The following is a 10,693-nucleotide window of genomic DNA, read 5'->3' on the forward strand; positions in this document are numbered from 1 at the left end:
AGGGACACTGTAATATAAAGGGAACTGTATTCATTACAGTGCCCCTTTAAAGCTCAGTCCTCTTTATATCACAGTGCCCCTTTACATTACAGTGCCCCTAGAGATTTAATCACAGTGCCCCTATATATTCGAAGAGATGGCCCAATCCAGCAAAGAGACATTCCCATATAGCAAAGATGGGATGTCTCTTTGCTGGACAAGGATCTTACTTTGCTGGACCTAACTGGGCAAAGAGACAACCTATCCAGCAGAGACAGCCCCTCCAGCAAAGAGACAGCCCGTCCAGCAAAGAGACAGCTGGCCAGCAAAGGGACATTCCCATATAGCAAAGACGGGATGTCTCTTTGCTGGACAAGGATCTTACTTTGCTGGACCTAACTGGGCAAAGAGACAACCCATCCAGCAGAGACAGCCCCTCCAGCAAAGAGACAGCCCGTCCAGCAAAGAGACAGCTGGCCAGCAAAGGGACAGCCCCACCAGCAAAGAGACAGTCTTTCCAGCAAATAGACAGGCCCTCCAGCAAAGAAACAGCTCATCCAGCAAAGAGACAGTCCCTCCAGCAAAGAGAAAGCCCATTCAGCAAAGAGACAGCTGTCCAGCAAAGAGACAACCTGTACAGCAAAGAGACAGCCCCTCCAGCAAAGAGACAGCCCTTCTAGCAAATATACCCATCCACAACCACTACAGACCTGTCACAGTGCCGGCAGGTGCGGGTGAAGAAGAAGAGGCTGCCGTTCTCCCTTCAGTGCAGCAACCAGCCGAGGAGGTGTCCGCGTGCTTCCTGCTTGTCTTCAGGAGTCATCACGGCCGCTCCTTCTGTCAGCCCTGCTTTGGGCATATCCACACAGTGGGAGGTGAGAAGCGGCCGAGGTCTGTATTAGTCCAGGCCAGACCGCAGTCGCCTCTTACCTCCTTCTGTGTGCCCTGGTCATCCTAAGCCCAGCGGCCCTGGCTTACCGGGCACATGCCAGGTGTGCCCTATGGCCAGTCCAGGCGTGATCATAATGTACTGTTTTTCTTCTTTGCTGAAAGAGTTAACACCTACCCCTTAGTCATCCTGTCAAGAAGCCTTGTCGATGAAATATATTATCTCTCTCTGCCCAGCCCCCTCCTCACATGCCCTGTGATCTCCTATCTAGAACTAGACACAAGATGAAAAGAGAACAGGAAGAGTTGTGACTGTTTGGAGGCTGAGGGCAGTCTCCCTGTGTCAGTCCAGTCAGTGCTCAGTGTAAGACAGACAAGGAATTGTCCTTGGCAGGCTCTGCAGTCCAAACTGTCTCCCTGTGTCAGTTCAGTCAGTGCTCAGTGTAAGACAGACAAGGAATTGTCCTTGGCAGGCTCCGCAGTCCAAACTCGGTACAGACAAATAAAATGTGTTAATGTGGTGATTGTTCACCAGACAGCAGCATTATCTTTCACATCATGGTTACTACAGTCTTGCCTGAAAAGTGCTCAAGGAATGTTTAGGACACTGCCTGCCTGTATTATTTGAGCATGTGTAATGGAAAAGTCCTTCAGTGTGCAGTAAACCAAACTTTTTTTTTTTTCAGCAAAACACACTCCATTTGCGATCTGCAGTGGGTGTCATTAAGAAGTTAAGGACACCCCAAACACAGGTTGCAAGCACACTGTGTGTGCCCATACCAGATCGCATGGTACTTTTGTTGCAGTGCATTTTAAAAAGTAGTGCATGCAATACTTGAGGTGCAGTGCAATTTCTGTCCATTCAAAATGAATGGGCTAAGATCGCACTGCGCGTAACTGCATGCTAATTGTACAGGAACTGCAGTATGTCACTGTGCATATCACATGCAGTTTCTGGTGTGAACTGACACTGAACTAATGGAGTGAGATTAAATGAAAATGACAAAAGAAGCAAAGAGAAAATGAGAGAGAAGGGGGGAGAGAGAGAGAGAGAGAGAGATAGAGCGAGAGAAATGGAAAGAGAGTGAGATAGAAGTAAAGTTTGAGAATTTAGGAGACAGAGACAGCAAGAGAGAAGGAGTAGAGAGCAAGAAAAGAGAAAATGATAGAAGAGAGAGAGTTTAATGATTTCACTGGGAGAATGGAAATAAAAGTTGTAATATATTCTTGCAAGCGTTTTTACATTCTACACTTGGTTCTGCTTACAAGTATTCAAAATAATTGGAGAGGTATATCTATATGTGGACAGCTTCTCCAAAATCTTTTGAATTAACCTCTCAATATGTAAATAAAGATCTGAAATAACTTTCAGAGTATGTTGGCACGTGGTGGAAGTTGCGTGTGGTAGTGGGCCCCCCCAGGTCAACTTTTGCATTGGGGCCCACAAGCTTCACGTTATGCCTCTGTGTGGTAGCTACATCAGTTTTCTTTTCTTTGGCTTTCCTCCTCTGTTTTCACCTGGTGACCTGGCCAGTAACACCTCCTGTGTTAGAATGCCCCCACAGGGGCACCTTTAGACAATAGCATTGTCAGTCTAGGGGAAGGGAAGTGTTAGATGAACCAGCAGATCTAAATACACTAACAAATTGAAGCCAGCTCCAGCTAATACTTTATAAAAATGCCCAGCCAATGTTTCCTCCTTTTGAAATAAAGGCTGTACATAAATAAAAAAATGAACATTTTAAGCACCTCTACCAGGGTTAAATGGGTTGTATCATCTTTGTGACTGATACATTCTGCTGGAGAGCTTGTTCTTTTGAAAAACAACAGATTTACTGGTTGGGTCACCAGAGAAAAATCTAAGAAAGAAAGCCTGAAAAAATAAAATTAATGCAGCCATCACATCTGCTAAGGTGCAATATAGTAAATGCCTGCTTTTGGGTTTATTTCCACTTTAAAAAATATGTTTACCATTTGTGTACAGGCAAATAAACAGTTAAAATAACTAAAGTTTACTGTTAGTTCTTGAAAAGGTTAATAATAATGATAATAACAATACAAAAAAAAATATATCTATCTTTCTATCTATCTATCTATCTATCTATCTATCTATCTATCTATCTATCTATATAGATATATATATATGTAGGAAGTCTCTCCTAAAGCCCATGCACAAAAAGTCCATCTAGAATTTGCCAGGGCTGAAAGAGAAGAAGACTACTGGGACTTTGTACTCTGGAGTGATGAGACAAAGATAAATGTTTTTGGAACTGATGGCTTCAAAGCTGTATGGCGTAGCAAAGGTGAGAAGTAAAAGAAAAATGCATGGTGCATTACTGTAGAGTAAAGCATGGTGGTGGCAGTGTCCTTCTGTGGGGCTGCATGAGTGCTACTGATGTCAGGCAGCTGCAATTCATTGGTGGTATCATAAATTCACAGATGTACTGCTCTACTGTCCTTGGTCGTTGTGCACTTTTCCAACATGACAATGATCCAAAACACACATCTAAGGCCACTCTTGCATTTCTGAAGAAGAACAGGGTGAAAGTGAATCAGTGGCCAAGTATGTCTCCTGATCTGGACCCAATCCAACACCTATGGGGAATTCTGAAGAGACAAGTTGAGCATCACTCTCCATCCAGCATCTAGGCTCTAAAAGAGGTTGTTCTTGAAGAATGGAAAAAGATAGATGTTGCAATATGTTGCCAACTTGTTCATACCATGCCTGGAAGACTTGGTGCTGTCCTTACAAATCATGGAGGTCATACAAAATACTAGATGTAGCAATTTTTGTTTTGGGGTGTATTCATTTTTACATCAACTAATTTGAGTAAAACTGAAGATTTTATAATCTAAGTTATATTATTAACCTTACTTTCATGTAATGAGCTAAACAAATGTTCTATAAAACTCAGACTAGGTGTGTCCAAGTCAAACCAGGATTTTTAATTTTACAGATATAAAAAGGGATGCTAGCATGGTGGTACTACACACACTAGTAAGTGGCAAGTGTGTCCTATCACTGATAGGTGGCACACATGTCGCAGGCCAGTCCAGAGACCGTTAATCAAGATGGCAGACAACAGTGTTAGTGAGTGCATGGGGTAGCATGTAAAACCCACAGATATCTATAGAAGACTTCAAGCGCAGTACAGTGATGAGATGCTCAGCTGCAGTAGGACATTTGAATGGTGTAAATGTTTCAAAGATGGCTGCAGGTCCGTCAGTGATGGTCCCAGGAGTGGTGGTTCAGCCTTGGAAACCCATTCCATGAAGCTCTCTACACACTGTTGCTGAGCTAATCTGAGGTCACATGAAGTTTGGAGGTCTTTAGCTATTGATTCTTCAGACAGTAGGCGATTTCTGCGCACTGTGTGCTTCAGCATGCGCTGACCCCGGTCTGTCATTTGACGTGGCCTACTACTTCGTGGCTGAGTTGTTGTTGTTCCCAGTTGCTTCCGCTTTCTTATAATACCACTAACAGTTGACCGTGGAATATTTAGTAGCAAGGAAATTTCACGGATGGACTTATTACACAGCTGGCAACTTATCACGGTACCACGCTTGAATTTACTGAGCTGCTTAGAGCGACTTATTCTTTCACAAATGTTTGTAGAAGCAGTCTGCATGCCTAGGTGCTTGATTTTATACACCTATAGCTATGGAGGTGTTTGGAACACCCAAATCCAATGATTTGGAGGGGTGTCTCAATACTTTTGGCAATATAGTGTGTGTATATATATATATATAGATATATATATATATATATACACACACACACATACACACTGATGGTATATAGATAGAAATATCTATGATAATTACTGCTGGGGATGGCTCCACACTGAAGGTGGGAGTTTCAGCAAAAGTTGCTTCTTTTCTCTTTTACTTTTAATGGGCTGCTTATTTTAATCTACTGCTGGAGTTCTGCTTTAAAGTGAAATCTGAGAATAAAAATCCATTCCAGGAGAACTATATGGATTGCAATGATTGATGTTAAGTGTGCTATTTTCATTTTAGGGGATCTCTCCTGATTGTAACCAGCTGCTTAGTGTCAGTGTTATAATAACAAAAAACGTCCACCATCCTTTTGGTATAATACATGTTTTGCAGTACTTTTTTCCTTTTCATCTTTGGTAGTGTAATTGAATGCATGCTTTATCAAAAACCGATAGCCGAAGCTTAAATGTGTATTTGCAGGTAACATTCAATTCTTTCTCAATTTGTTACACATCCTTTAGTTCAAGGCTATAATACAATCAGGCACCTAATTTTCTCAAGTTATAAAATATATGCTATAGTATGAAAGCAGTCCCCTTCTTATCTAGCTAATCAGTATTCCTTTTAGCCAATAGTTCATTTTACTAAACCTTGAAATGCCATGTTGTTTTACTATGTTTTTATGAGATCTAATATTTAAGGTAACATACCATGTATACATGTGGAGGATTTCTAAATGTGTAAGTTTTTTGGAGGTTGAGGAAAATGTCTCCAACTTTGATGGATCTAATACTATAGAATTATTAACTGTTTGACCATTGTGTGATATACCAGCTTAACCATGTAAGTTAAATATGTAGGTTAAACACAGAGGAATATACTGTGTGTGTGTAGTGCGTATATATATATATATACACACACTGCTCAAAAAAATTGAAGGAACACTTTGCAAACACATCAGATCTCAATGAGAAAAAATATCATGCTGGATATATCTATATATCTGAACTGATATGGACTGAATAATGTGCTGAGAACGTAAGGATGCCCCATCGTTTGATGGAAATGAAAATTTTCAACCAACAGAGGACTGAATTCAAAGACACTCCGAAAATCAAAGGGAAGAAATAATGCAGCAGGCTAGTCCATTTTGCTGAAATTACATTGCAGCAACTCAAAATGGTACTCAGTAGTTTGCATGGCCCCCACATGCTTGTATGCATGCCTGCTGCTAATGAGATGACAGATGGTGTCCTGGGGTATTTCCTCCCAGATCTGGACCAGGACATCACCGATCTCCTGGACAGTCTAAGGTGCAACATGGCAGCGTCCGAATGACTGAAACATGATATCCCAGAGGTGTTCTATTGGATTTAGGTCAGGCGAGCATGGTGTCAATTCCTTCATCCTCCAGGAACTGCCTGCATACTCTCATCACATGGGGCCGGTCACTGTCGTGCACCAGGAGGAACCCAGGACCCACTGCACCAGCATAGGGTCTGACACTGGGTCCAAGGATTGCATCCCAATACCTAAAGGCAGTCAGGGTGCCATTGTCTAGACTGTAGATGTCTGTGCATCCCTCCATTGATATGCCTCCCCAGACCTCCCACCACCAAAATGGTCATGTGGAACAATGTTACAGTGTTACTGGAAGCATAATGTTCTTGACAGTTTCTTCAGACCCTTTCACATCTGTCACATGTGCTTAGGATGAACCTGCTCTCATCCGTGAAAAGCACAGGGTGCCAGAGACAGACCTGTCAATTCTGGTGTTCAATGGCAAATGCCAATCGAGCTCTATGGTGCCGGGCACTGAGTACAGGGTCCACTAGAGGACCTTGGGCCCTCAGGTCACCCTCATGAAGTCTGTTTCTGATATGTTTGGTCAGAGACATTCACACCAGTAGCCTTCTGAAGGTCATTTTGTAGGGCTCTGGCAGTGCTCATCCTGTTCCTCCTTGCACAAAGGAGCATATACTGATCCTGCTGATGGGGTAAGGACCCTCCAGCTCTCTTAGAGTAACTGCTTGTCTCCTGGAATCTTCTCCATGCTCTTGAGACTGTGCTGGGAGACACAGCAAACCTTCAGGCAATGGCACGTAATGATGTGCCATTCTGGAGGAGTTGGACTGCTTGTGCAACCTCTGTAGGGTCTAGGTATCGCCTCATGCTACCAGTAGTGACACTGACCCTACCAAATGCAAAACTAGTGAAAAACATTCAGAAAAGATGAGTAGGGAAAAAAATGTCATTTCCTTCTACCTGTAAAACCATTCCTGAGAGAGATTAAAAATAATCCCTTAGTTGTACATTTTAAGTTCATGGCAAGGAATTTAACACTTAAATAAGTGCCAGAAAAGGGGATTTTGATAAGATTACTTTGCAGAAGGAAAGTGTGTGCACTTATAAGTGCTCCACTTTAGCCTAAAGAGTTAAATCCAGAACTAAAACTGGGGATGCTTCTGCAAAGTGAACAGTCTATTTGCCTTTATTAAATTAACCCCAATGCATCAAGTGTATCAGGAGTGTGCGTATGCAATCAAGAAAGATATTTCTTCAAACATGCATATGAAAGTTATATAGATGTTGTTGGTAATTTATCCAGTGAAAACAAGATTAAACTATCTGAGATCATGAGACACCTTACAAGTTGGAAAATCAAAAATCAAGTTGGATGCAAACCTGGCAAACTTTGTTGCAATTCTTTCACTGCAAGACTGAAATATCTAAGATGGAGAAACACATGGATGTGTAACTACTTACATTGTTAGTCAGGTTAAAAAAGACACCATCTAATTCAACCAATGGAAAAGAATAAATAAAGAAATAAATAGAAAACCCCCTATATACAAAATACTATACCCACAGTTGATCCAGAGGAAAGGAAACAAAATCATGAAGCGTGGTCCAATTGCTCCAGTGGGAGAAAAAAAAACCTTCCTAATTCCCCAGAAGGCAATTAGATATTCTCTGGATCAACAAGCTCTGGTGCTATTACCTATAGATTTTATTATCCAGTTATATTTTATGCATTTAAAGCAATCTACTGAGCTAGCCAAAACTACTTCTTGAGGGAGTCTACTCTGCATTTTCACCTATCTTACTGTAAATAAGCATTTCCATATGTGAAGGTTAAATCTCTTTTCCTTCAGACATAAAGAGTGAACCCTGTCCTTTGCAATGACCTGAAAGTGAATAACTCTACAACAAGTTAACTTTATATAACACTTAAGTATTTATATATGGTGAGAATATCACTTATTGTCAAGAGCGAATTCAGTTCAGATAATCTTTCCTCTCAGCTGAGCTTCTCCATGCCTCATAGCAATTTGGTTGCCCTTCTCTGTACTTTCTCCAGTTCTCCAATATAATTTTTTGATCAGGTTCTCAAACTGAGCTGGCTAAGCTTCCAGATGACATTTAACTAATGATTTGCAGAGGGGCAAAATGATGTCTTGACTATGTACATACTGTATGTTTGGGAAATCACAAGTCATACCACTTTGCAATCCCTTCTGTGCAAACAAAATTTAAATGTCTGAGATGGTGAAACACATGAATGTGTGATGCATATACTGTAGGTCTGAAAAATCATTTAAAGATGTTGTGCAAGTCTTTCTGAGCAAGGTTTGAACAAATCAGTTAAGGGCCCATCCATCATAAAGGTAATTGGTGGACCATAGGATCAATATATTTAAATATGGACAATGTGTCTGAGATATAAAATGTGTACGTAATAGACACTTAAGGATGTGGCTGTTTAATAGGGTACCTCTTTGCCATGTGCTGTAATTTTAATGACAGATGTATTGTTTTAGGTATGTAATGCAAATGTGTATATGTTTGTATTCTTCTTGTAAATATTGTATAATAAAAGGTATGCTTTTAATGTATATTATTTTGGATGTTCAAGAGAGTAATTCCTCATTTTTCAGTCTTTTAAGGTAAATTAGCATACTTGGCTTCCAAACAAGAAAGACTAGCAGTGATTGCTCATTTTCAGACCTTCCTTGTCTAACCAGAAATTAATATTGAGCTGCATATGCTGGAGTAAAATGGAGTATCTAAAAGCAGATCAAATTACTGTATGTCCCAGCAACCAGATAACTTGACTTAAGCTGGCTATACACGGATCAAAATTAGGCTGGTTCAGAAGGGACCAGACGAATTTCAATCCATGTATGGCCACTGTGGTTGAAAAGAAGTCTTTCTAGCCATCAACTTCTGTGCAACTGCCGTGTCAGTATATTTATGCCTGATCAGCACCACAGGAAATAGACTGCAGCATTGATTTGTGTATTCTGATGGTGGGGAAGTCTCCTCGCTGTCAGAATACAAAGACATAGCGGGGAGGATTCCCCTATTCACCTCAAATGCATGAATGAGGGAATTGGGTCCTTTTTTTTGTTCAACCTGCTGGAAAGCTTTAGCAAAGATGGTAAAGATCTGTCTTGCATGTGTAACCTGATGCAGCAAGTTACCAATATGAACTAACCATATACAATATTTAAGTTTGACCTGAATAAAAAAAATATATATATATATTTAAATGTTAATACTGAAGTTAAAGTTGCTAATATTTTGCCTTCCCTGGTTCTTCCTTTTCCTCATCAACATGCTAACATTTTTTGTTGTTTTTATAAAACCTTTCTGTTTTGATTACATACCTTTTTTTTCATGCAATGGCATCACCACTGAGCCTCTGTGCTTCTCTATGCAATGCAAGCAGAAGATGACAGTTGTGAGGGGCCATAAATGACAGGAACTTTGGGAGTAAGCCGGGGAGGAGCCTGTACAACTTGTGCAGACTAAAAGTAAGGCTAAAGTCCTGGACATTACGTCCTGGACAATATGTCCTGGACATGAATATATTAAAAAACAGTATACGCAATACAAATGAACTATATATTTCTCACACACACACTTTTAGATAAATATATCTAGATATTTATTGGTATTAACATTGGGTATTTAAAATACTTAAAACATGTTAAAATTCAATTCAAACAATATTTGAGTTAATTACTTTTTAATTTGCGACGTTACCTCAGAACAGCATATCAAAATTGAATTATTTTTATTGATATGTATGGGCAATTTGTAAAAAAGCTAAATTAGACCTTGAAAATGATTACACTAAAGTATTTCTGTCATGAATATCTTACAAATATTTTCTATGAAATGCTCCATAAACCAGAAACCTGCTAACTGATCAGTTAATCTTTTGGAATTATTAATCTTACTGTACATAAAAAGTTTGATTAATAGTGCAATGATTAAGCAAATGAAAATCAAATTTGGGAAAATGCCAGGCAATTAATTACAAAGATAAAATCTGTATTACAGAATTAACTAAATGAACTAAAATATTTAAACACATAAATGTGGAGAAAAGTATGACCTCTTGTGCACCTTTTGCATAAGTAGGTGGACACATAGGTACATGTACAGTATATGCAGAAGAAGACAGACATAAGGAGCTTACCTGCAAGGAATTCATCTATGCAGTGATAATTCACATGGAGGATTCACATGGTGGATTTTGTTGTTTGACTGTGGTAGGTCATTGGGGGTCAGCCTGCTGGTGTTTTTCTCTGCAGGTCTTCCCTGAAGTGTTTCCTGGCTTTTACTTTTTGGTCTTGATGCATTTTGTTTCCCCTCATTAATCCAGCATTACATCTAAGATTCCCTTATGCCCTCCAAAATATTGTCTTACTAATGTTGTCTGCCTGGCGTGGCTTTGTAACCCATGTGTCAGCAGGCATCAGCATGCATCCAATTTATAAAGCCGCCTTTTGTGGTTGGCTGCTCCTCTTTGCTTTTTCTTGGATTGAATTTTGTTGCTGACTCACTTGTGCTGATTACATTGGAACTTTAACTGCCTTGACCTTTCTGACTTTTGAGTATGTTCTCTATGCTTTGGTTTTAATTCTAGGCTAGGATTTCCCTGGCATCAACTTCCATTCTAATATTGGCTATACTTCTATCTTGTCCCATGTACAGTATTTATGGCTGGCTTTAACCACTGCTAGCATAGTAACTGTTTTCTATTTTTTGCCTCATACATTTGGTTTCTGGATTTCTGTTCCACACATTAGGCATA

At 40.0% G+C, this 10,693-nt stretch overlaps 1 long non-coding RNA gene across 1 annotated transcript in view; it reads right to left on the reverse strand.

Moving 5' to 3' along the window:
• The window catches only part of LOC149474279 (uncharacterized), a 28,505-nt gene extending 18,178 nt beyond the window's left edge, over positions 1-10,327 (reverse strand). The window contains exon 1 of the long non-coding RNA XR_016311478.1: positions 10,076-10,327. This is a non-coding gene — a long non-coding RNA (uncharacterized LOC149474279). The remainder of the gene's footprint in view (positions 1-10,075) is intronic.
• Positions 10,328-10,693: the final 366 nt, after the last annotated feature.

Source organism: Staurois parvus, unplaced genomic scaffold, assembly GCF_062004578.1.
Source record: "Staurois parvus isolate SC_StPar_1 unplaced genomic scaffold, SC_StPar_1.0 ptg000007l, whole genome shotgun sequence".
NCBI lineage: Eukaryota > Metazoa > Chordata > Amphibia > Anura > Ranidae > Staurois > Staurois parvus.